Here is a 27023-nt window from a genome sequence, read left to right on the forward strand (position 1 = left end):
TACATTCGCTAGCCTATTGCTTTGCAAATCGTCTAATTCTCAACATGTCATTCTGCCAGTCTTCAGCACTGAGTTTCTCTGCAGCTCTAGAAACAGGTTTGCAAGCTGCAGACTTGCAGATGTTGACACAACAAAATGGCTCTCGTAGGGGATAAGAAGATAACTGTCTCTGATAACAAGGATATCCATGTTTGACTAGAGACTTGTTGAAAACGAGCAGGACATAAAGAAATGTTGGGAGAAGGATTTGAAATGGTTTTTGTGAAATGAAAAGATGAAAGTGATGAGCATTGAAATCAGTCCATTTGAGCTCTGCCTGTGATAGTGGGGCCCTAGCACTGTCTTAAAGGAGTCTTATGAGAAAAGAAAAAAAAAATCAGTTTTCTGTGTTCCTTCACCATATCCCATATTTGTTCCCTCTCTCTTGCTCTTAGTACTGGTGATTGAAACCAAAACCTCATATATTCTGGGCAAGTAGTCTGCTCCCATCCTGGAGTTTCTCTGTATACAGGACTACAGTCCTGGGTCACCAGGTCAGTTTTACAAGCTGGAATTGCATAATTTTGTGGTGAAACTAGCATTTAATGGTTGATCCATCTCTCCATCTCTATGTTTGTCCATTTTAATTTTACTGTTAGGATTATTAGTCAATTAAATAGAGGAAATTGTACAGCTGCCTTCCACTGTTCTATAATTAACAAAAGCTAATTTCTTTCCCCACACATAGGAATCCAAATTTGCTAGGAAACACACTTGAAGTCTATTCCTCTAGAGAAGGAATAATTGAGCAATATTGACTATGTTCATCATTAGTCAAGATATAATGCCAAAGCCTGCTTGTGCAAACATAATGAAATTCTCTGTAATGGAGTTTTCCTATGCAAATTCTAGCTACATGTAATGAATTCTTTGGTTACCCTTGTATTCTTTGCTGTCCTTTATCTTCTGTTCTCTTCAACTTACTACATAGATTAACATGTAACAATTGATAACTCATTAATACATTCATGGGGTTCATAATGATATTTAAAGCATTCAAAAACATGTGCTGACTTAACCCAGCCTGTCCTCATCCACCCTCACTTAAACACTTCCTAATGCTGTCATTGTCTGGGTACAGATACATCTATCCATGGCTACTGCTACTCTCCCTAGTACTTTAGGGTAGTTGATAATCTATCTTTAGCCATAAAAGATGATAAAAGATACCCTTGCAGTCTTTGGCAATTCTACCTGAGGGGTCATGGGTTAATCTCTTCCATATAACATTCGCCACCATTGCCACCATTGAGTCCACGAAGCTTGGCTCTGAGATCCAAGCTTCCATCCTATTCCTGAGCTCTGCAATCAGCCTTTTTTCCAGTTTTGAGCTTGTGATCTCCTTTTCTCCAGTCTAACTCTTTTAGGCAATGCACTGAATAGCAGCAAGTCAGAAACGATGCTGTGCTGTACCTCTCACCAGCCCCTCGTCAGCTTCTTACTTCCTATCCTGCCTTGATTTCCAAAAACATTCTTGGGCTCTGTAAGGAAATGGGTTAGAGGAGCACGGTGCTCTGGCTGCACTTCCTTGCCTGTACTATACTGTTCGGGGCAACAGCTTCTCCTTGAAGAATGCCCAGCACATTTCTTTGATGTTACCAATTACTCAGCACCATTGGAAGCATTGTCTATCAGTTCTCCTTGATATGCAATGGGTGGGTCTGTGACAACCCGTGAACACAGTTCAGTTATGCATGGATTTGTCTTTCTGTACAGTTAGAATTACATCTAGTGAAATTAAAACCTGAGCTTTTAGCCATTCCAGCATCTTTAGGAGGCTATCAGCTGTTCAGGTTTTTATTTCTGAGGGCTATCAGGGAGATACCTATCCCAACATAAATGTCAGTAGGATATAAGCTGACCCCATACTGTATATAAGGTTAGCCCAAGTGGAATGTGTAACATATCATCATGTCTTTGGATGACATACTTGCTGATTTTGTGTGTCCACTTGACGCACAAGCTAGAGTCTTCAGAGTGAAACAAGCCTTGGTTGAGAAAATGTCTCCATGAGATTCAGCTGAATGATCCCTGAGAGAGGAGTCCCTTACTCAAGTCTCAGGATGACACTGCCACCCAATAATTCACAAGACACCAATCTAGATGCAATCAGCAAGAGGTATATTTTGGGATTAGCTGACTGATGGTCAATCCATAACTCACACGCAGGAGTAAAGGGACTGACCCAGTGGCCTAGGGGAGGAGAAATTTTAAAGGGTAAAACCACAAACGGGGGGGGGGGGGGGGGGGGGGCGGGGAGGGGGGAAAAGGGAGTAACAAAGGGAACATAACATAAAAACAGTAAAAAGTCCCCAAAAGTCCCAACCCATAATTCAGCCAGAGTCATGCAGAAACATCTTGTACAGGCATCTTTCGAAAGAATGTAACCTTGCCCAACCATCCATCCGTGCTTTGGGCCTTCCCCACCAAAGGTGAGTTTGAAGAATGTTAATCAGCCTCTCCCTTTCTCTCTGGAATGTAAATCCAGCAAGTGTCCTCTGACTCAGGGATAATGTACCCCTCCCTGAATGTAGAATGTATCCTGGGGCAGTGAAGACCTAAAATCTCACATTTAGTTCTGCTTTCTTGGAGGAACTAGTAAACCAGCTGGTCTGCATTTTTTTTTTTTGTTCAGGTCTAGGAGTCATAAAAACTTTCTATTTTTCATAACTTTCCTATACCTTTCACAGCTGTAAAGCATTTTCTCAATTAGTGATCAATGGAGGAGGGCCCAGCCTGTAGTGGGTGGTGCTATCCCTGGGCAAGTATGTCACAACAATAGAAATGCTGACTAAGAAAGAGGGAAATACTGGTAAAGCACGTGGGGGTAAAATAGAAACAAACAAAACCAAAAGCATGTTCCATTTTATCTAAGCCCTTTTAATTAATTCAGTGGTTCTTAAATATAAATTCTATGGTCAATTAAGGCAAGAGTGTATATTTCATATATATACACACAGAGAAACAAAAGTTAATATCAAGGACATATTTTCTGTATATTTTTGTAAATATTCTTCAATAATTTGCATTGTGACTAGTTCTAGTATTATTAATATTGGGTATTTTATTTCTTTTAACATAGTTTGTAATTGAAAAGTTATCCAACGAAGTCATTGAAGTTATTACTAATATTCTATCCGGCTGTAAAGGACAAGTGCATCCATTAGAGCGTATGAAGGAACAGACTCCATGTGGAGTCTTTCAATAATTATATCCCAAACAACTGCTATTTTAGGCCATGGAAATATCAAACATATATTAGTAGCATACAACATTATTAAATATAATATATTAACATATATAAAATATACTGAATGTGAGTTATAAGTACATGTAAATATCTATATAGAATTCACAGATTATCCAGTGTGAGTATAAGGAGCTATCATAAAAGAGTGCAGCATAAAGGTTCAAAGCATCTATGTATCTGGCAGAGAGGTATCTTCCAGTGATACTTGAAAGGAAGGCCTTTCTAAGGGTGAGAATTAGAAAAAGTCCCGTTTTTGAAGACAAAGTTGAAAAGCACTCCAGTAGAAGAAACATCTAAATCAAGAACCTGAACTACACATGCAGAAAGATCTCTGAGAGGAATGGTGTGAGATGATGTCACATAGGAAGTCTAGGGCGTGATTACATGGGGCAAAAAGCAAGCAGGTTGGTTTCATGCTGAATAGTGTTAGAAAGCAATGAATACTCTCAAAAAAGACAAAAGTAGGCTGATGTTGGTAAATGCTGTTTGAAAGTAGAACTGAAACCACCATTATTGTCAGTATCCTCTGTGGGCGGCAGGTAGCAAAATGGCCCCAGCCCTTCCACTCTTTCACGAACTGCCTCTGCTACATGAAGTCTATTTGAATCCTTGAGTCTGGGGTTTAAATGGAGACCTACTCTGGAGTGACAAGCAAAGACTTTAACATAATACTAGTTTGTTGGATGATTGCACTTCTTTTCTTGAGAATCTTTCCATCCTATGAACAAAGCTAGACTAGCCTCCTGAAGGATGAGGACAACCATATGAATGTCTCCAGAATGGCTAAGCCTCCATAGCCACCATCGCAGGTGAAGCCTCACATGGGTGAAATCACACTATTGTATTTAGTCCCAATCAGCTCACAGGAGAACCACCGGTGCTCTACATAAATGGAAAGCAATACATGCTATGGTGTTCCAAGCTGCCTGGGGGTGGGGGTAGCAGTTGTAATGCAGCAGAAGCCAAGCCATGATCAGCAGTTCATAGCAGGAGTAATAATAGTGCTTAGAATGATGTGTAGTTTTATAATACATATGGAGTAAAACTTATACAAGTTACTAATAGTTTAGACACAGAATAAGAGAATAACTAAAAATATCTTTGTAGTATCATTTATTAAGATGAGTCATTTATGGGGAAGCGGTTAACCAGATCACAGATTTACCCACAATGCCAACAAAAATGCCCCCAATTTTATGTGATACTACTTCCTCCTTCCTGTTATTATGGTTCCCTAGTAAACATTTTTTTAGAAAAAAACCTGAGGATGTGAAGTTAAGAAATATGTCCTACAAACACTTTAAAAAAATAAAGATAGCTTTAAAACTTGCTTGTTTTCTTTTTCTTAATTAGAAGCATCAGTATTAACTTGGTATTTACTTTCTCATTCCCTGTGTACAAAATTCTCTATGAATTTGCATAGCCATGCAGACATCTTGTTGTGAAAGTGTAGAGAGAATCTCTTATAAGCATCACCTGTCAATAAAAAGCCTATGGCCAATGCGCTGAAGCAGAAAATAGGAAGTGGGGCACTGACAGGAAGAGCGGATTCTGGGAAATAGTGAGAGGTGTGAGAGATTCACCTGGGAATGCTGAGGAAAAGATTATAAACCAGCAGGTACCAGAACATGTAGAGGATATTCACAACAGACTTAGACACATGAAGCTGAGGAGAGGTAACTAACCTTGTGGAAGACAGAATAGTTTGAATGGGTTAAACGAGTTATGATATGAGCTAGTCAGGGAATGAGCTGAAGCTTATGACCTAGGCATTTAGTAATAAATAATTAGTCACAGAGTCATAATTCTGGAAGCAGGGTCTGAGAGAAAAAATTGGATTTATTATATACACATACATCTGTATACTGCTAACTTTGTCTCTCATTTATCTAAAAGCTGCATCAGTTAGGAGACTGTATAAGTTTCTGTCTTCAAGCCCCAGTTTCAACTAACAAGAATAATGTTTTCTTGAGGGAGATTCTTCTCCTAAGAGATACAAAATGATTTTAAGATATCTTTCTACCCCAAGGGCATGGAAGGTATTCAAACCTTTCGAATTCATGAGAAAGATATATTAAAGAACTCATGTTGGCCATACAGAGGCCAATTTGAGCCTCAAAACGACTATGTAAATGCATTGAAACACATCAATGCATTTGATGTGGATAGGAAATAAAAATACAAAATAAAAATATGATAAACAAAACATACCCATGAATTTATAGTGATACTAGAAACAAAATAAAAATTCATTGGTTACTATAGGACAGTGTTGCTGCCTCTGACGTTTTAATTCTGAGGCACAAGCCTGAGAGAGCTGAGGAGTCATGAGGCACCCACAGTGAACTGAAGCAAAATATGAACAGCACACTGAAACCAAAGCATAGCCAATTGGAAACAGTCAACCAACCACTAAGGGAAGACTTTCACTGGGCCACCCTCCATAAGTCAGCAAATCACATATATCCAATCAAATACTTTCTTTTCAGGGCTTCATGCATGCTAGGAAAGTACTCTGTTACCCAGCCACACCTCAAGCCAAATTATTCCTTTCTTTTGCTTCTATTTTTCAGCAGGTTATTTTTTTGTAGTGACAAACTTAGTAAGGATACAGACACCAGACATTCATATTTGATGATGGAGCAGCCCCAATTAGTGTTTTGATAGCCTACTCTTGCTATCAATTGCAAAGCTTCATGTAGTCAACCATGTCTCTAAATTTAATGACCAACTACAGAAATATTCTAAATTAGATCACAATAATACAAAGTCCAAATTTTAAAAGCGTGGTAGTAATTCTCATAGGCTTGGTTAGGTTGAAAAGCCTATGAGTGAGTAGAGCACACCTCTGGTCATATTCAAAATCTTCTCCGTGGAGGCTTCTTTAGAGGAAGGGAACTGGCTTTGTAGACCACAAGGGGATTTATCAGATTGGCTTACATGATAGTGGGTAGTTTACAATCACTAGCTTCATACTGGAGAGGTCAAGTGTCTGGTTGCTTCTCAGTCCATCAGGCTAGTTGCTTCAGCATTGCAACCTGGCATTAAACAGCTAGAAGAGTCCTTGAAGGCCACTGGTTTTTAATCTACATTGGAATCACAAAGAAGTTTGATGCTGATATCAGCTAACTGATATTGGCAAGTTCATACTCTATCAGCAGTTACAATAGTGATAGAATATGAACTTGCCAATAGAAGGGAAGTCAAGACAGTAGAAAGACAAGCTTTTCTTCTTGGACCTGTGTTTCCAGTAGATGATGCTGTCTACATGGAGTGGTTTACTATTCTCACTTCAAGAAAAACATCTCTGGGGTATGCCCAGAGACTTGCCTTTTGTTGATTCAAATGGGATCAAATCAACAACACTAACCACTATAGAGAAAAAAGATCCACCTGAATGTGGGTGGTGCCACTTTATTTCATATACTGTGGGATAAAAGGGAGAAGGGGAAAGACCTTCAGTCAAGAATCCTTTTTCACATCCTCACAGCCACAATTCTACCCTTGCTGTCTGCCAGGTTGTACTGAAACCCTAAAATAACCAACTAAATCGACCCCCTCCTTTGGCTGTTCTCAGATGTGTCTTACAGCAATGCAAAGACTGAGAAACTCCACGATGGTCCATTATTTTCAGGAGCTAGAATTAAAGAGAAAGAAATAGCTTATAAGAGAGGTTTTAAAATGGTATGAGCTGAACATAATGTGACTCAACAAGCAAATATATTTGAGATAGAGGGAACTAAACATTAAGTGATGTAGAAGGATCATGTTAATTTCACCGTGTGATGATGGTTTGGGGCTATGTGTTCTCTCCTATTTCAGACTTGCAATAGAGCTCCAACTGTTAAGACAGCACAGCACTGGTCAATGCTCACAATGGACAATGTGGTTTATTTCCCTACTCATGTCCTCTTATACATTTACAAGTTAAAAGGCCTTGCATATTTCAATAAAGATGAGGGCTGTTTTTAGAGTGCCGATTTCAAACTTTCAGTTTCTGACATTGCTATTGTAACATGCATATCTAATTAATTCACATCAAGTAGAAATGAATAGACTGCTCTAGGGGTTTGAAGGATATAGTATGCACCCCACATTACTGTGCTTGTTTTGGTAGGTACTTTTAATTCTGCATGCACACGCATGAGTACACGCGCACACACAAACACTCCATAGATTCCTCAGACTATCAAAAGGAAATGAATTATGTTATGTGGTCAGAACTCAAGGAATTCTTTGAATATCCTATTGCTATCTTAACATTTATGGTGCATAGAATTTAAAGCTCTAGGAAGCCATTATCAGTATCTGTATAAATCTTTCTTTTAGTATGTTTTCTTTTGAGGGGTGGGGGGCAGTATCTCACTATGCATGCCTGGTAGCCTAGAACTCCCTATGTAGACCAGGCTGACCTTGAAATCACAGAAATCTACTTACCTCTGATCCCTACATGCTGCAATTAATAGCATATAATACTCAACAAACAGACTAATAAAAGCCACTGGGAGGCCAGTGAGATGTTTCAGTGTGTAGAGGAAATTGCTGCCAAGTCAGATTACCTGAGTTCAATATCCTGGATTTACATGGTAGGAGAGAATCAACTTCCACTAATTGATGTCAGACCCTCATATATGCACACAAAAATAGATATACACACAAAACTGAAAAGCAATGGGACTTTCATAAATAGTTTATTTAGGTTGATTCATGGCTTCTTGTCTCAACTCTTATCTGTACCCACTTCCCTGATGTATTCTTTCATCTCTAGTATTCTGCATCACATTTCCTTAAAGCCTTTTTCCCCACTCCCATGGGCCCCTTTCCTATCTCCTGGGCATTGTCCATATTTTCTCCCACCTCAGTGCACATATGTCATATATTCACCTACTTTAGAATCAGTAATGATCTAACAGTGATAAGCCCATGGTCTGCCTATGGACGTGAACAGCCTATACTTACATTCACCTAGCTTAGTGTCAGTAAGACCCACTCCAATCAGACTAGCCAGGATTTCTTTCCTAAAGCAATAATGAGGAAAGCAGGGCATGAAGTAGGAGATGCTCTCTTGAGGATGTGTTCCTATCATTGGAAAGTCTGTACTAGTTTCATCTCCTCAGTCCCACATCTGTATGAGCTCTGTACTGTCTAGTGGGAACCCAATTTAAATCTAAAAACAACACAAAAACTTTTTAATATCTCCCATTGAAACTTGGGCTAAACAATCATTATCTGATTCAGATTTCCCCAGCAACAGTTTCTAACTCTCCAAACCCGTAGCAACAATTCTGGAATGTCTCCAAGCCCTAACCAATCCCCCAAACCCACATACCCTTAGAGATGGAGCCAACCCATTATGATAAAGGTCACATACCCCTCCCTGGAATTCCCCTAATGTGCTTTAAATTGGGTCTGGGAGATCACCTGGGTATCTCCATCTTGGTAAATGGTAGACCCCCCACATGCTGGACTTCTCCAAAATAAAATGCTCTTTGTTTCTTCATATTAGTTGGGTCTGGGATATCATATTTCAGCAAATCATGGAGCCTTACACTATGTGCACAAACAAACCATGGCAGACGAACATAAGCTGTGGTGTAGATGTAGACACTGCAGTTGGGCTTCCCATGATTCACTGGTTTCTGCCTTGCATTCTAGCTGTAGTTTTCGACGATGGTCTCCCTTTGCTTTTGGGTGAGAGGTTGTACCTTCATGTACTCAGGAAAGGTAACTGGTGAACCTTAACCACAAGATTTTATTGAGGGATCATTTAATACAGTTGTCCTACATTTACAGACCTTTAGATCTCTGGCCCCTTTCCTATTTAACCAAGAACCTTTCTTCCCTTCATTCAGGGGCCTCACTGGTATGATTTCTATGATTATAGTTTCTGTGTTTGGGATGTTGCTGTTATTATTGATGGTAGTGGGGTGTGCATGTGTGCTTGCAAGTGCGTGCGTGTGTGTGTGTGTGTGTGTGTGTAGCACGTTTCCTGCCTGCTAAAAATGTTTCCTGTTACTAAGCTGTTTCCTGAGCCCTGTTAATGATCCCTTTTTAATTGAGTCTTAAAGTATTTCTGCTAACTGTGGCATAAACTAACATAGCCAGTGCAGAGTAGACCTAGGACAAAAGTAAAGTCATGTTTAAGCTTTTCCTGCCTTCTGATGGCATGACTTGAGAATGCTTGTAACTATAGGAAAACTGATCTTCCCAGGATTGATGAATGAACTTTTAGCAACCAACCCCACACATGCCTGTTACTTCTCACACAAGTCTTTGCTCCACAAGATTTGCTGCAAAGACTGCTTAGCTATGGGTCTTTCTACGCATCCCTTTCCCCTAGACTCTAATTTTCCTTTCATTTCAAATGGATGTATTGTTATATATCAGGATCGTTCTAGTAATACAAAGACAAGTCGGGTGGTGGTGGTGGTGAGTAACTTCAGAGTAGCCCAAGGGCTGGTGTGGTTCGGTGTCTAGCCATAGAAAGCAGAAGGGGTGATCGTGCCATATTGACAAGCAGAACCTTCTGCACTGTTCTTCTTCATAGGCCTATGTTTGAACAGGTCTTCTGCAATCATTCCCTTCAACCTTATCATTAAAATAATTGAGTTCATCTCTGAAGAGCCAGGACTGCTGATGGTAAAGGCAGGACTAAATCATATGTCACCAGTGGTAGATTGCTCTGCCCTTTTCTGGAACCAGTCTAGATCTCTCCTTCTGTTTATATTTTTGAATATTTCCCTCCTTTCTATGGTTTGGGAAAGCTCTTCAGTAGAATTCTGTAAATTGAGTAATTTGGGTCCAGAACTAGGTATTTGTTCAACAAAAAATATTCAAGTAGATCTAACAAGAGTGTTTATAGTAAAGCCAACTTTAATATCTTCTAAATGAAAACCCATGCCCATTGATAGATCTCTACAGAAGATACATGGATTGTGGCTTATTCACAAAATGGATACTATATAGAAGAATGACTAAAAAAAAACCTCACAAATGCATTAAGCCACTTAAATGATATTAAATGATATTGAGGTAAATAGTCAAGTGAACTTATACTTTATGGATTTTTTTTCAAAAGCTCAAAACCAGGAAAACCTTACTTATGACTTTGCAGGATAAGAATAGACTTTGGAAAACAAAGGCAGGACAGGACAAATGCTAATGCTCTTACACGGTTCCAGATATAATGTATTCCTACACATACTCTTCGCAATTTTGTTATCCACAAAGTTCAAAACCCAGGCTTTTAAAGTAGCTCACTTGACAATAATATCTGACCCAAACTGAACTCATCTGGTGGCAGAGCCTGACCTTCACTGACATGAAGTTATTTATAGACTTGTTTATGCCACATGGGGGTGAATATTCATAGCTTCTTGTGGAAGGAGTAATGTGTTTGCATATGGATGCTGCTGCAGAAACTATTGAGAATGTTAAGTTGAAACCCTACAATGATCAATTCCACGGTACATCTGGTCCTAAGTGTTCAATACAAGGTCTTATATTTGTGTAAGTATAATAAAGGCTCCCCAAAGATATGCACACTTAATTCTACGAGTACATTAAGAGACATCTCAAAGGGAATTTGGGTTGCAAATAGACTAAATCCATTCATGAGCTAACCTTGGGATAAAATATGATCATTAATTACCTGGATGGAGCCAAGGTAACCCTAAGAGGGCTTATAAGTAGGAAAGAAGTGTAAAAAAAAATACTGAGAGAGATGGCATTGTGAGAAATACTCAGTTCATACTGTCTCCTTTGAAGACAAAAAGTAAGGAGCCCCTGAAACCTGGTAAAGAAAAGACATTGGTTATTTTTTAAAAGATGTTTTTTTTACTCCTCAATATTATCCCAGTATGATCCACTTTTGTACATTTAATTTTCAAAACTATACAGTCATAGTTTATGTTGACTTAGACACTAATGATAATTTGTTTATAGAAGTAATAAAAAAGCATGTATGTCTATACAACTAAGTATATGTATATTAGACATGCATCTGTATATGTATCTGATTATGGGTAGTTATGTCTAATATCTGAATCATACAAGGAGAAAAAGAGAGAGAAAGAGCAAGAGAGAGAGAGAGAGAGAGAGAGAGAGAGCTAAGAATGATATGAAACATCACTGCCTTCCCTCAATGCCACACCTCCTCCAAGTCACACCTCCCCAAATAGTCTTACAAGGTGTAGAGAGAATATTCACATATGTGAGAATGCTGGAACCATTCTTGTTCCAATCACCACAGTAGAAATAAGCATCTTGTGCAGCTCATGAATTTGCTGGTCAACTCTGGTAGCATAGGTTCAAATTTCAAATTAGCTTCTTATCAGCAATTTTATGCAGGAAGGGATCGAAGTAAAAGGTCATACTATATCATCTGCTAATGTACTGACCAGCAAAGATTACATGTCTCAGTTCAAAGTCATGGGACAGGGAAGTGTGCACATCTATTATGAAATTGAGAGAGCAAAAGAGGATGCATGTATGTGGAAGACCGAAAATGCTATAACTATTATCATTTCAAAAATTAAAAATATTATAAAAAGAATAGTCTAACAAAAACTTTTTTGTTTTTATTTTTTTTTTTGTTTGTTTTTCTTTTTGAGATAGGGTTTCTCTGTATAGCTCTGGCTGTCCTGGAACTCACTCTGTAGACCAGGCTGGCCTTGAACTCAGAAATCTGCCTGCCTCAGCCTCCCAAGTGCTGGGATTAAAGGCATGTGCCACCACTGCCCGGCTTATGAAAACTTTAAAAAAAAGCAACAAATCAACCTAGGGGCTGTTTACAGCAAGCAATCAACACAGCACACATTATTCTGGGTCAGGGACATGGGTAAGTACAATTTTTTGCTTAGTTTGTAAAAGCTATCCTACACAGGAAATCCAGGACATAGTAAGACTCTTACATTGCTTTCCTAAAGGCAAAATAAACGGAAACAGGCTGAGAACACAGAAGAATAGCAAATTGAGCTCATAGTTTTAAATGATCTCAAGACATGTTATTCATTGGGTTTTGAAGTCTAGCAGAAGTTCTTTGAAGGCAGGAGAGACTTTGAGAAAAAGATATCAGCTCATATAGGAAGCTGAATCCTTAAGTAACTCAAGAAGGAGACAGCAAACTGTCGTGTAGGAAAGAACACAAGATGGTATAAAATAATGAAGAAAAGAGAGTTTCATATGATATACAGAGAATTAGCCAGGGGCAAGCTCAAACCAGCACATTAGAGAAATTCTTAAGGCAACTGCTATAATGCATAAAAGTCACAATAATCCAAACCAAATCCACAAACAATAATCACTCAAACTATTAGACATATAGCTAGTTTCATGGCATGACTCTTTGGTACAAGCCTTTTAGACTGATACTGATTTCAAAAGTCTATAGGTAAAGTCATTGCATTTTTTTTTAGAAGCTATAAGAAACTACCCTATAATAAGGGTGATTTCTGGAGTTTCTGGAGTAAGGCTCCTAGGAGAAGCTTGAACAATCATGGACCAAAGAAATTGTCCAGGTTCTGCTCCTGGCTTCTTTTAAGACTGTTCTTGCCTGCATTCTGTTTTCTTCTTTGTTGTTGTCCACAAAAGAGTCACTAGGAACTTAAGAGAAAGAGAGGGGCAGTGCCTCAATGAGCAGTTCTCAAAGATGGGGAAAGAGCCTTAGATCCAAAACATGCTTGAAGAATGAGACAGAGGGCTTGCTTACATAGAAGACAGTATTGACCGGCCTCCCACTCCAAACCACTGTGCAAATAGGGAGACAAGCATGCTTGGGTGATGAGGGAACTTACTTTGACTGAAGTGAACAGAATGAGAAATAGGACCTTCATGGGGTGTTCTTGGCATCTGAAGCAAGAATATCTCCTGGCAAGAGTCATGAAGTTTGGACTGTGTTTCTTCCAAGAAGACTCCATGTTGAACTGAGGCCCACTAAGCCACTTGGGAACCTTCCTGGAGATGGAGTTGTTCTCAAAATTCACATTCTGTATCTGCCCTAGTTACATCTGAACCAGCCAACTATCTTTTTTTTTTTTTTTTCCCCAGAAAGTCCTTTTTAAAGACTATCCACAGGTCCATGTACTATAGGCCTGTCACATTTACTCTGCCTTCAGCTCATTCCCAGAATTCTAGCTGCCCTCCAAGACTACAGTTTTTTTGGGTTTTTTTTTTTTTTGCCGAGTGGGATTAGATCAGCTCAACTGTTGTGAACTTTTATTACTCTAATGTCTGGTGTGCCTGTTCCTTGGGAGGTTTTGCCAGCAACTGACCAATGCAGATGTGGATGCTTGGAGCCAACCATCAGACTGAGCTCAGGGACCGCTGCGGGGGATCGGGCAGAAGGACTGGAGGAGCAGAGGGAGATTGCAACCCTACAGGAAGAACAATGTTGGCTGGATGGACCAATTAGTGCTCCCAGGGACTAGACCACCAACCAAGGAGTGTACAGGAAGGGATTAATGCCTCCAGATACATATGTAGCAGAGGATGGCCTTGTCTGACATCAATGAGAGGACAGGCTCTTGGTCCTGTGGAGGTTTGATGCCCCAGCATAGGTGGATGCTGGAGCAGTGGGGCGGGAGAGGGTGAGTGGGAAATACTCTCATAGAAGCAAAGTGGAGGGAGAAGAAGGCAGATGTGGGATGAGGAGTTTGTGGAGGGGTAACTGGGAAGTGAGAGATCATTGGAGATGAATTAATGAAATGATGAATAAAACAAAACAAACAAACAAACAAACAAAAAGATTAACATGTTTTCCTCACAAGCAAACTTCTGGCCACTACATGAGTAATTTACTACCAAACAAATGATAAGTTCCTTGCAAAAGGAGATCTGTCATGACTCTGCCCTGCTAAAACAGCGCTTGGCAAGTGTCACCTCTCCCCAGCCCCCACCCACAAGCTCCCCAAATCACCTGATTTAGTCACTTGTCAAATATGCCCGTTCCACTTCATCCACACATTGGGGCCTTTCTCCAGATCCTCTCTCTAAGGTTGAAAAAATTGATACATATATCAGACCAGATAGGGTAGTCAGCCAACTTCTTCATCACACACGGTTCTTAGACTTACAGGTAGGTGTTTGGAAACGGTCCACTTAATTAACTTTGTGCTGCTGTTACTACATTCAAGACTTGGTGACAGGGGTCTTCACTGATTACTTCAGAAGATTATTTTTTTTTTGAGTGGCTTCTTATGCAGGACACATTGTTCTGAATATTCATGGTATAACATTGATTTCTTTTCTAAAAATAAAAACGTCTGTGTTCTCTTGGAGCTTGCATGATGATGGACACCACTTGTAGTTAACTCAGCGAACTGTTATAATCCAATAGTAGTCTGTGACACACGCAATAAAGAAAATGGGTTAAGTAGATTTGTGAGGCGATTGGAAAAGGCCACTTGAAAATAGTATTCAGAGAAGCCTCTTGGAGAATGTTATTACTGAATATAGCGCTGAAACGAATGAGGAATTTTGCCTTAGAAATATCCTAGAGTTGGGGAAAGACTCCAGAGACAATTGGTACTTGAATTACAGGCATTGATTTGGGAATAGAGTAGGTGATTTCCCACGTGTTCAGAATGGCTGGAGGAGTGAGCGAGTAAAATGACTGAAATCACATAGAAAAAGAGTGATAAGCACAGTCAGATTGGACTTTGGATGCTACAGGGAAGATACTGGATTGACCCCTCTCCCTCGCCCCACCTCCTTCTCTCTCAGTTGAGAGCAGAGATCATCACAAGCATGAAAATGTTATTAAAATTTAGGGCTATGTGTGCCCCTCTGGTGCTTATGTATGTGGGAGTCATTTGGAGGTTGCAGCAGTATTGGCCAGGCCTATGACTGAGGCAGATGCAATAAAATATGGGCCCCATAGGAGAGTGAAGCCTGTAGGTCCAATGAGATGTGGTCCCCACAGGAGAGTGAAGCCCATTGGTCCAATGAGATGTGGTTCCCAGGGGAGAGTGAAGCCCATAGAGTCTTCACCTCATGTAACACCAAAATGGTCGGCTGAATTAAAATGCAGTTATCATTTATGATATGGCTTGACAGATGAGACACCGCTTTCTTAATTAAAATAGTGGATATTTTTAAAAAAGCCTTAGGTAATCAAACATTTACTTTTCATTTTGCATCTAGGATTCTGTAGCAGGATTTTTAGGCTTTATGTATTTTACAAGTCTGTGTTATTCCCTGGCACCAACTCATTAGAGAGTCAGATTGGAGCATTTTTCCAGTTCGTGGCTCCCTTGCCAGTTGGTCTCACAGTAAAGCACTTTAAAAAAAAAAACAAAAAAACCAAAAAAAAAACAAAAAAAACCTTGGTGCTATGGCACTGCTGTGCAACTGTCTCTTGCTGATTGTCACCAAGAATAGCAAAGACAAGGCTAAAACACTGTTGTGAGCAAAGTGACTGGTGAGGAAATCTTTCTATTTTTTTTAACACAACTGTGAGAGGAAGGGTGTGAGAGAACAGAGTATGGTGCTTTTAATATACCCTTTGACAAAGGGGTTGTTTTAGTTGATTTCCTTTCTTTTATTTTCCTTTCTTTCCTTCATTCTTTCTTTCTTTTCTTCCTTCCTTCCTTTCATTATTTCTTTCTTCTCCTTTTCTCCTCCTGCATCTTCTTTTTTGTTTTGTTTTGTTTTGCTTTTAGAAACAGTGAGCGTCACAGAAACTCTGAGCACAGAGAGACACTTATCCTCTGGAGGGGTAGCAGGTTCTCTAAACCTGGAAAAAGCACTGAATCACAAGACACTTTTATCAAAGGAGAAAGCCTTGACTTAGATGTACAGAACAAGGGTTATTCATTCATAGTGCTACAGCAGTGCAGTGCTAAGTTGTCGCTCTGAAGATCAATCTATCCTTGGGGATATATATATATCTGTATCTATATCCATGTCTATATCTATCTATCTATCTATCTATCTATCTATCTCTGTATCTATATCTATATCTATATTAAACATCTGAAGTAGTTGGAAGGAGAGAACTGGAGGAGATGGAGAGGAGAATGGGGTGATGATCAGGTATTGGGAGGAGGAGGACTAGAAAAAAGAACAGAAATCATGGCCTGTAGTTATGGGGCAAGGGAGACTATATATATATATATATATATATATATATATATATATATATATACCTTATATACATATATGTGTGTGTATGTATATGTATATATAGAATACATGTGCATATAACCCTTGTTCTATACATCTAAGTCAAGGCTTTCTCCTTTGATAAAAGTATCATGTGATTCAGTTCTTTTTCCAGGTTTAGAGAACCAGCTACCCCTCAAGAGGATAAGTTCCTCTCTGAGTTCTTGCCATGTTTACTGTTTCTAAAAACAAAACAGAACAGAACAGAAGAAAAAACACAGAGGAGGAGAAGGAAGAGAAGAGAAGGATATATATACATATACATATACATACACACACACACACACACACACACACACACACACACACACACATATATATATATATATATATATATATATATATATATATATATCTTCTCTTGCAAGTGAGTTTCCAAAGCAGAAATGTCTGTCCTGTCACCAGCCTAAAACTGTTCTGACCATAGAAGTTTCACCCACCTCAATGTCTCCTATTTCCTCTGCCTATTTTCAGCCTGTGGTTTGAAACTCTTGGAGCATAATTGTCACAATAATTGTGCTAGTTGAGTCCTCTGTGTCAAGCACTGCTATAAGACTAGGAGCTATGCTACCCTCCCACCTTCCCGTCAGCCCTGTGAGACAGTGTATTGCTCTGCTTCCCATTTGCAGCTAGAAGAATAAAATACTGAGGCGTGATGATGTTAAGAAATGCATTGAATGCAAATCAGCTGGGCTGTAGCTGTGTTTAGATTTAAACCAAGGGTGATCAGGGTCTGTGCTCTCATGCAGCATGTTCCATGGATCACGTTTTTACTCATATTTTCATTTTAGCTTGTTTTAAAATTTTTTTTACTTTATTTTGCTTTATAACATAATATAGCATATAAAACAAAAATTCTAGGTCTTGCTGTATTTCTAGTCTCTAAAATTTTTATTCATTTATTCTTTCATGGTCATATATATATGCATATATATATATATATATACATGTCATACTTTGATAATATCTTCCCATTATTTTTCTTACCTCTTTTCCTCCTCACCAAATTTCTTCTTTCCTCTCAACAAGACTCCCTCCTACTAACGTAGGTGCCCAAATGTGAAGTGACAAGGGCTATGTCAATGGACTTGCCAAAGTGGACATGGGATGTCCATTAGACAAGAAAAAACAAGTGCTTGAGGCCTCAAATCTACACAAAAAAATTATAGGCAATGGGGGAGCACTGAGAGCATGAGAGCTGGCCTTCCCCAGGGAAGAGCACACCAATTGGTTGACAAATGACAAAAGTTGGCTCCAAAAACATATATACTAGTAGAATTATATGGATTGAACAGATTATATTTAGGAATCTGTATCTGTACGTACACACACACACACACACACACACACACACAGAGAGAGAGAGAGAGAGAGAGAGAGAGAGAGAGAGAGAGAGAGAGAGAGATGTGATAGTAATTAGTGAAAACTGAGTTTAAAGGAGAGTGGGAAGGAGTATGGGGAGTCCCAGATCTAGGAAAAGGAAGGGATACATGTTTAAGCATATTGTAATCTCAAAAATATAGTTAAAAGATGAATTCTTCAATAGCTGTAGCACAGCAGGGAAATGAAAGAATGGAGAGAGCTATCACTCGGTTCACCTCCAGGACTCCAGGGGGAACTGTGGAAGCCGGCAGAACCGCCATAGTGAAAACAGTTTAATCCACAAAAGAGCGTAAGCTCATCAGAGACCATAAGCAGTGCAAGCGCCTAGTGTCCATCCATAATGGATCATGCCACACTGACTGTGCAGACATTTATATTTTTTATTGCCCTAATACATACTAATGTTTTTAAGAGTCACAGCTAAATTCTTGTTTTAAAGGTAAAATAATGCTTTAATACCTATATTCCCATGCTGTACTTGCCAAGATTACCACTCTTTGGGTGTTAGCCTCTAATATCTCCACGTGTGCCATCTTCTGTGTGACCCTAAGAATGACATGACATCATTTTCATAGTTCTCGGCTTTATAGAATTAGTTTGTCCTCAGCCTCTCTCTGGTGAGAATATGGTGGCTATCTCGAGTATGCTCAAAGTGAACCAGGGCACGTGCCTGGCTTTTGTCACTGTCACTATTTTTCTCTTTAATAGATGCATTAGGTATGATATGATATGATATGATATTCGTAGAGCTTTTAAGACCCTTTTTTTTTTCTAGCAAGAGAGGGCTGTCTTGAGCAGAACACAAGACTGCCAGCTTGCACCCATGACTGATTTCCAGTTGTACCTTCGATGCTCCCAAACAGTCTATCCTCAGGACCCCAAACCAAGCCAAGGCTGGTCCTTGGCAGGTGTCATGACTCCTTTCTTCCGATGTTTGAAGAAAGAAAGAATATGTTTGAGTTCCCTGAATGGGTGTCTGGAACCCAAATGCATGCTGCTTGTATCTGACCAGGAGGAGCACCAGGACCTACCTTTTGGGCTTATGGATGACGTGTATGAATTGTCCAGGAACTTCTTCAGAATGATGAGGTGGAGGAGATGCTGACCGACAGTAGTATCTAGCAAAATAGAATAGTTGACATTGGGGTTATATCAGCAGAAGATTTACTTAACTGTGGATTCATCTGAGTGATACTCAGGCATCCAGTGGGACTTGTGGAAGACCCAGGTGTATGATGTTTATGACCACATTGAGTTTGTTGGTCCTGGTTCTTGAGGGGACTGGTATGATAGGTACTTGTGTTGTGTGGAAGAGATGTGCCAATCCCTTCAAACCATGGGAATATGTTTGAACAAGATGCCTCCAGGAGAGATCAAGGTTGATGATGTTAGAGTGTCTCCACCTAAATGAGCAGAGATGAAGACTTCCATGGAGTCACTAATTTATCACTTTAAGCTGTAAACTGAGGGCTACCAAGTTCCTCCAGCAGCCTCATATACTGCCCCTGAAGCTCCTTATGGAGAGTTTGGGGATATACTTTGTGTCTGATGGCAACAACTGCCCTTATTGGTGTAAGATCAAGGCTCCTGGTTTTGCCCATTTGGCTGGTTTGGACAAGATGCCTAAGGGACACGTGTTAGTAGATGTCATAACCATCATAGGTACCCAGAACATTATGTTTGGAGAAAAGGACACATAACCAAAAGCACAGCCTTGATCTCCCTTGCCTGTCAGTTTCCTCTTCCAGGCCTGTCCCTCATGGAAAATGATGCTATGTGTCTCTGGGTGTATAAACAAACATACGTGTACATGTTGACTAATGTGGTACAGGATTTCTGTGTATGTACTAGAAAAGAAGAAATTGTATTAAATTAGCTATCTTTGCCTCCCCCCCCCCCAAAAAAAAAAAAACCAGAAAGAAAGAAAATGGTTTAGCAGTGTCAAGGTAGGCTTTTTTTTTTAAATATTCAAATAGACTGTTCACTTTTTATAGTTTCCAGGATTTTAATACTGAATATTCATCGAGGAAGCTAACAGAGCAGCCAATTCTTTTTCATGTTGTTTCACTAATCAATCTCATTGTGATATTTATAACTATACTAAATGAGAATGACACTTTGATTTTTCTTGTCTTTGTGTCTGACTCCCTTGAATGGAACAAAATAAATTTCCTTAAGCAAATGGCTACATTACAAATTTGACTGTGTTTCTTATGGCATTTTTTTTTTTTTTGACTTTTCAAAGATAACATGTTTCAAATGTAAAGCACTGCTGAAAAGATTGTAAAATATGACTGAAGAATCTTAAATAATTTCTAAACAATTGTGGCTCAGAGATACTAAATAAATGCCCAAACAAATAAAGAGACAGCTTTACACCTGGGTCATGGTCACAAAGTGTCCCCGACCCTGATCTCTGAATCTGAGGCTACCGTTGTCTACAGGGCAAGTTCAAGGATGGCCAGAGCTATACGGAGAAATCCTGTGTTTAAAAAAAAAAAAAAAACAAATAAATAAAGTTTGCCATGCAGAAGAATTAGACAAGTGTCCACTAGAACATGGTAGACATGTTACTGAACCCATCACACATACATGTACACACACAATTTTTTTAAATTAAAATATCTTGAAAGCATGTGTTTGTACATGGCGTTTAATCTTCCTTTCCCCCAAACCTTAACACCAATATAAAAGCTTGTCTAGAGCTCAATTATCTGATCATTTGTAATCACTGACAAGCAAGGGGACTAAACTATTTGCCATAAATACAATTGGGGTCAAGTAGAAAATAAGGCTATAAAATGGGAGGGTAAACATGTGTGAAGCTTGTAACTAAAGTTATTTCATTGTAGTTTACCTAGAAGAGTGATTTCTGATGGAGTGCTTGTACCTGTAGTGCCAGTGTCAGCAAGATTAGGAAACCATGGTGTATAGGCAAAGCATTCTTAGACTCAGGCCTAGACTGAAATCTTTAATTCCTGTATATATACTACCTTAAAGCATGGGAACACCCGCTTTTGTGATACTTAAAAGAATGAAGCCACTCACCAATGCTTTTATTCCCAACAATTTCACCATCTTCTCAAGGGGCTAACATTAATTCTCCCACATTATATTTGCAGATTGGCATCTGCAGGTTAGGAACTCATAATTGCTAAGGGAGTTAACTCTACTTCTAAAGATGTCTGATTACTAGGAAGCTCTGGAGGTACTTCTCTTGGAATTTAATACAGCCTATTACAAGCAGATACACTCTTTACAGTGCCAAATTTGGGGTTTGTTACTTTCACTATAATTTATAATTATTTCAAGGGAAAACAGATCCCTGGGATCCTTTCCATTTGAGTAACATTTCTTTGCGACATTTCTTACCAGTGTGTCTTCTACAGATAGATGCCTTTGCCAACTATACTTGCTATTACCTCATTAATGAATATGAATGTGTGGCTCTCCCATTTCCTTTCATGGTGAGCGCATCTGGTACTCATAAACATAGCTGGGCCCTTCCACAAAGAGGGTTAGTTCATGAAGCTTCTTGAATGCTCCCAGCGCTGACGAAAGCAGCTTGGCTTCCTCTGAATGCTTTGCTTCACATCTGCCATACTGCGTGAGTGTATGAAGCCACACACTTCTCTCTGACAGTTTGTGTTTCCTTAATATCCAGGCAAACATCAAAGGCCTTCTTCTATCTTTTGGGTGCACCAGTTGCATCCCAGAGTATCTTCTAAGCCTGATGTTTTTGCGGTTCTGCAAATCAATAGGGCCATCTGCCCCACTGGAAGTGGCTTTGCCATCTGGCTTTGAGAAATTGGGTCAGAGCTTACTGCTTCAAAGCAAATGGTGAGTAAATCTCCCCGACATGGAAGCACAATACACAATCTTTGAAAGTTAGAATTACCCTTTTTTTGTATGGCCCTCATTTCATTTAGCTTTTTTTTTTTTTTTTTTTTTTTTTTTTTTTTTTTTGCTGACAGGAAAGTATTAGTCTTCTCTCTTTATGGCAAACCTGAGTATGTGCCTCGTGTTTTCTATTCCTTGTCTTTGGCACTCCTAGGAACCACATGTAAGGTTGCTTCCTCACTTAACTATAGTAAGAACTATTTAAGCTTATCCCAGACTAGCTGACAAATAAACGAGACTCAGACTATAACTATTTTATTTGGCTTTGACAATTACTGGGGGCCACCCCTAATCTACTTCTAACTGCAGGCTTGGCTACTTCCCCAGCAGTGTACCCCAGACACTTACTGTTTCTCCTGGCCATGTGCTCATGGTTCCTCTCCACTCATGGCAGCTTCCTCCACCTTCCCCTTCTTCCTTTTTACTTTGGGTCTCTCCTCCTCCAACTAGATCACTCCTAATCCACCTAACTCCAATCCCTCCAGTAATTGGCTGTAGACACTTTTTTAACCAATAGTTTTAAGTCAAGGAACAAAGTTTGCACAACCAAAGCTTGTAAACATGAGGAGTCATGAGTAGGCCTAGACCTTCAGTTATAGAATTTAGCATTGCAATACATATTACAATACATAGCCATAGACCAAGCCTCAACACTTAACACATGTGCACCTCACCATTAAGCCAGAGGATGTAACCCCAGCAGAAACACAGGCTGGGATCAACACAGCCTCACACACTAGGGCCTTAAACCTGGCTCCCATGCTCCAAGTCCAGAACCTTGCTGGTTCTCTGTCTGCTTATGTACCAATTGCTGGTGTTCTGGAAGATAGTAGGTTCCTATTTTTATACTATTATCAGGATTTTACTACATTCAAATAATAAACAAGCATGAATGTAAATACAGACAAACAGTGTTTGCCCTCTAGTAGTTTCCAAAGGCAGGGTTGAGGGCATTGAGAGACTCCTGTGTAAGTTTTTTTGTGGAGACACATTTGTTATTCTGGCTTTCAGCTCACTCTCCATTGCAAAGATTTGTTTACTTACACGAGAAAGCCATTTTAAGCCAACTTATCTGTATTCATAAGAGAAGAGGAATGTAAGTAGTGTGTCAGTGTGATTAAAGAGGAAATGTCTTCTAGTCAACACTGCTAAATAATTTCACATGTTTTCTGTGAAAAAGAAGACTAAATCCATAAGCACCAGTGTCCCAGCTAGAGATCAGAGGGTGCCACAAAGCAAAACCTCATATTGAATAACACACACACATACACACACACACACACACACACACACACATACACACACGACACAATACTTGTACAAACACAACTGGCATGCACCCTCCTCACAATGTAGACTTGCACACATAAATGAACACACATACATAAAAACACCTGCACGTGTGTGTGCGTGTGTGTGTGTGTGTGTGTGTGTGTTACAGGGATTCTGTACTGCAAACTCAATATACATTTAAATTTAATTTTCTCCATTTTACTGCTAGTTGACTTCTCATCTTTGGGAATATAAAAAGAAGGCTTTTGTTGTTGCTGTTGATGTTGCAGTTTTTAATATCAGTTCACAAGTCATCAGTATTACCAAGCATTTTAGGACTCTTACGATACTGATGCCAGAAGTGTCTGGATTGGGAAAGTGGCTAAGTGTAAACACCATTTGCTGTGCAAGCTTGTGGACCTGAGTTTGAACCACAGCTCCCATGCAGAAAGCCAACTATGGGGGCACACACTTGTAATCCCAGAATTCCTAGTACTTGGGAGATAGAGACAGATGCGCCCTTCAGATTTGCTAGTATTAGCCTAACCTCAGTGATCTCCAGGTCCCAGGAAGGGGCACAACACATGTACAAATACACCTGGCATTCTCCTCATGATGTACACTTGAACACACAACGCAATGTACACACACATACATATGTTTACACAGAAGCACATATACACAGAAACATAAATTACTGTTTTAAGGTAAACTGTACATGATGTAAAATCTCACCAATCCATCCTGAGTAATCTTCGGAATACAAGATTTTTTTTTTTGTTATTCCTTTCATGGAATTCTGAGATGTAGAAATTTTAGTTTCTTACAGAATAACTCAGATATTAATTTTGGTGTATATATCTATGTTGCACATATACATAGATATTTGTTTCAACACAGCAAAGTGACATGAATTAAAATAAATCAAAATGAAAAATAAAACTCATTAATAGTGTTGACGTTCTTTTCTTCTTCTTCTTTTTTTTAATCTTGAGACAGGGTCGGACTATGTTGCCTAGAATGGCCTGAAACTTAGAGAGATCTTCCTGCCTCTGCTTCATGATTGCTGGGATTAGAGGCCTGTACCACTACACCCAGCCATCCTTTTGTGAGCAGACTTCAAACAATGAAACATAAGAAGTTGATTTTTAATGAATCTTTTTCCTGACATCCTTTCCTCACTGAAGTCTCTACACCGGAGTAAACTTAAAGTTCCCTTTTGGTTTCTGTGTCTGTTTGTTCTTTGGTGTGTGTGTGTGGTGTGTGGTGTGTGTGGTGTGTGTGTGTGTGTGTGTGTGTGTGTGTGTGTGTACACACCACAGGAGAGAAGCTACAGGTCTTTGTAGTTCCAAGAGGAAGGTGATAGAGAAGATGAAAAGAAAAAGTCCTGTGTTCTGAGGAAGGGGCCAAGAGAACAGGAAAGTTCAGCAATATAGTTAGGCGAACGGCTTCACTGAGTGGAGGGAGTTTTCAGAGAAAATATGAGAACGTCCAGAGTCAGAGCCAGTGTATTTAGGATTTGGGATGATATCCATGGAAGACAAAAGAGGGGAGAATAGGAAACTTTATGGTTACTGAGTAAGAGCAGGCCGACTCAGCAATGAAAAGTTGTAGCAGCTGTGCTGAGGGAGAGGCTGCTTGAGGACTAAGTACATTATCTCGAGAACGGAATAATTATTCTTTCCATCGCATTAGGGGATGACGTCCATGATCTTCTTTTCTGATGGATGGTCCTCCTGGCCAGGTGATTGGGTCCCCTAGACTCATTCTTGGGCATGGGTTCTCAACCTGTGGGTCGTGACCTCCAAAGACCATTGGGAACAAGTATAATTACATTATGATTCATAACAGCAGCAAATTTACAGTTATGAAGTAGCAACACAAATAACTCTATGGTTGGGGTGCGGGTCACCACACACTTCATGGTTGGGGTGCGGGTCACAGCCTCAGGAAGGTTGAGAACGTGTGGAAACCTCAGGAAAGTGTGATGTACATGATTAACTGTGTCAAACGGTTACAGCAACAAGAAGATCGAGGACCACTGTAAGGAAAGAGAGATGTAATGGTTTGGGAGCCTGGAATGCCATGTATCCGGTCAGGGCAGAGGTGGAGCTCAGACTTCATTCTTTTGACCAAAAAGAAGTAGCTTTCTTACAACAAGCCTCAATGAATCCCTTTCTAAAACAGGAGTTTGAGTCCAAAGCTGATCCAACATCTGTCCGTCATCAATGGCCTCTAAGCCTGCCAATGTCTGTCCAGCTACATGACACCACTATGTTCTGAGATCACAAAGGTTTCTCATAAAATCCATTTCTTTGTGGTCTCTTTTTAACACCTTGTTGGTTTACCAGGAAGTAAACTTAACGTGTAAATTGCATAGTATTCTTTTGCCTAAATCGTGGCAATGTTTATTTATTGTACTTGCAACACATTCTGTTGTCCCTTTGCAAGGCCCTAGCAACCAGGACTACCTAGGTCTAGCTTCCTCTTCCGCTGCCTTGCCTCAGTAACCTCAATCCACTAAAGTATAAGTATAGCGCACGTTGAGTGGTCCATGCTTTGCCATCTTACTGCCTTTGCACAGGCGATGCATTTATCTCTAACATACTCATGCCAAATCCTACATGACTGGCACATCTTCTTCCCTTAGATCTCAAGTGCACATCCTCAGGAGGTCACCCTCGAATCGTCATCCCTCTCACACCTACTTCCTGAAAAAGCCTATTATAATTTACAACACTCAGTGCATCTCCTACTTCTCTTTTTATTTCGACCCTCGCTGGGATGTGTGTCACAAGTTTGGTTCTTTTTGTCCCATTCATTTCTTAAACGAAAGTGTAGACTAATGGTTCAAAGGCCATAGTTGTCTATACAAGGGAGTGGTTCGAGAAAGTGGCCCAAGAGAAGTCCTTGTGTTCAGTCAGGGACAGTTCCCGAAGAATCCTGAGTTCTGTTCAGGAACATGGGTTTCTTCTCAATTCCCAGTCATTTTAGACTTGGTACCATAATGAATCTTATTGTCTTTCCAACGATTAATGCTAGAGAAGTAGTGGAAACACTGGACATTTTAAATGATTACAGTGGCCACAGATTGGTGGGAGGGGCACCCTTCTCTGGAGATTGCTTAACTGTAGTTTGTGGCAGTTTAAGAGCCTCAGGTAGCTCTAAAATTAGCTTCTGAAGGGGGGCTAGTGGCAAAATGGGCTGCCAGCAGGTGGCAGCAAAAAGTCATATCCTCTTGCATCTCTTGCATGGCTCTTAGTTTTGTCCTCATTTAAAATATCAGACTATGAACAGCTTCCAGACAGACCCAATGGATCCATTAGTCCATCTGTTTATTTCCTGTTGGTATTTATGTATATTTATTTTAAATACCTCCATTTTATTTTTAAATTTTTACTTGCTTATTTTGTGGTGATACAGGTGTGTGTGTGTGTGTGTGTGTGTTTGTGTTACATACATTTGTATATGTGGGCTATACATTCATTTATACATAAGCAGAAGCCAGAGGAGGGGTTTTTCCCAATATTACTCTTGTCTTGTGCCTTTAAGACAGGGTTTCTTCCTGAGTCTGAGGCTCACAGTTTAAGCTAGGCTGGCTGCAAATGAGCTGCCATCTGCCTGTCTCCTCCTTATCCTGGGGTTTCAGGTATTTGCAGCTGTACCTGGTTTTTTACATGGATGCTGGAGATTTGAACTCAGAGCTTCATGTGTGAACAGCAAGTGCTGTTACTCACTAAGCTAGCTCCCACCCTCCACCACCAGTTTATAAATTTAATGTGAAAATTCCCCTGGATAATATAGTCTAGAAAAAAAATTAATTCAAATTCACAGATTTCTGTAATTAAAAATAATAGATGTCCTTTCCTAGCAAATACTCAATTTTTGCCTAAGTGTTTAAATATAAATAACGTATGATAAAGACATTTTACATTTGAAAGTTAATTCATTCACTTGATACCAATTGGGGTCAAAAATTACAACAAAACCAAGCAACCAACCAACTAAACAAACAAAA

General features: G+C 39.6%; 1 pseudogene; it reads left to right on the forward strand.

Annotated features, from left to right (window-relative positions):
- The first annotated feature begins 18656 nt into the window (after nucleotides 1-18656).
- LOC117719295 (NADH dehydrogenase [ubiquinone] iron-sulfur protein 2, mitochondrial pseudogene) lies at nucleotides 18657-19533 on the forward strand (annotated as a pseudogene).
- Nucleotides 19534-27023: the final 7490 nt, after the last annotated feature.

The sequence above is a fragment of the Arvicanthis niloticus genome, chromosome 13, assembly GCF_011762505.2.
Source record: "Arvicanthis niloticus isolate mArvNil1 chromosome 13, mArvNil1.pat.X, whole genome shotgun sequence".
NCBI classification, from domain to species: Eukaryota; Metazoa; Chordata; class Mammalia; order Rodentia; family Muridae; genus Arvicanthis; species Arvicanthis niloticus.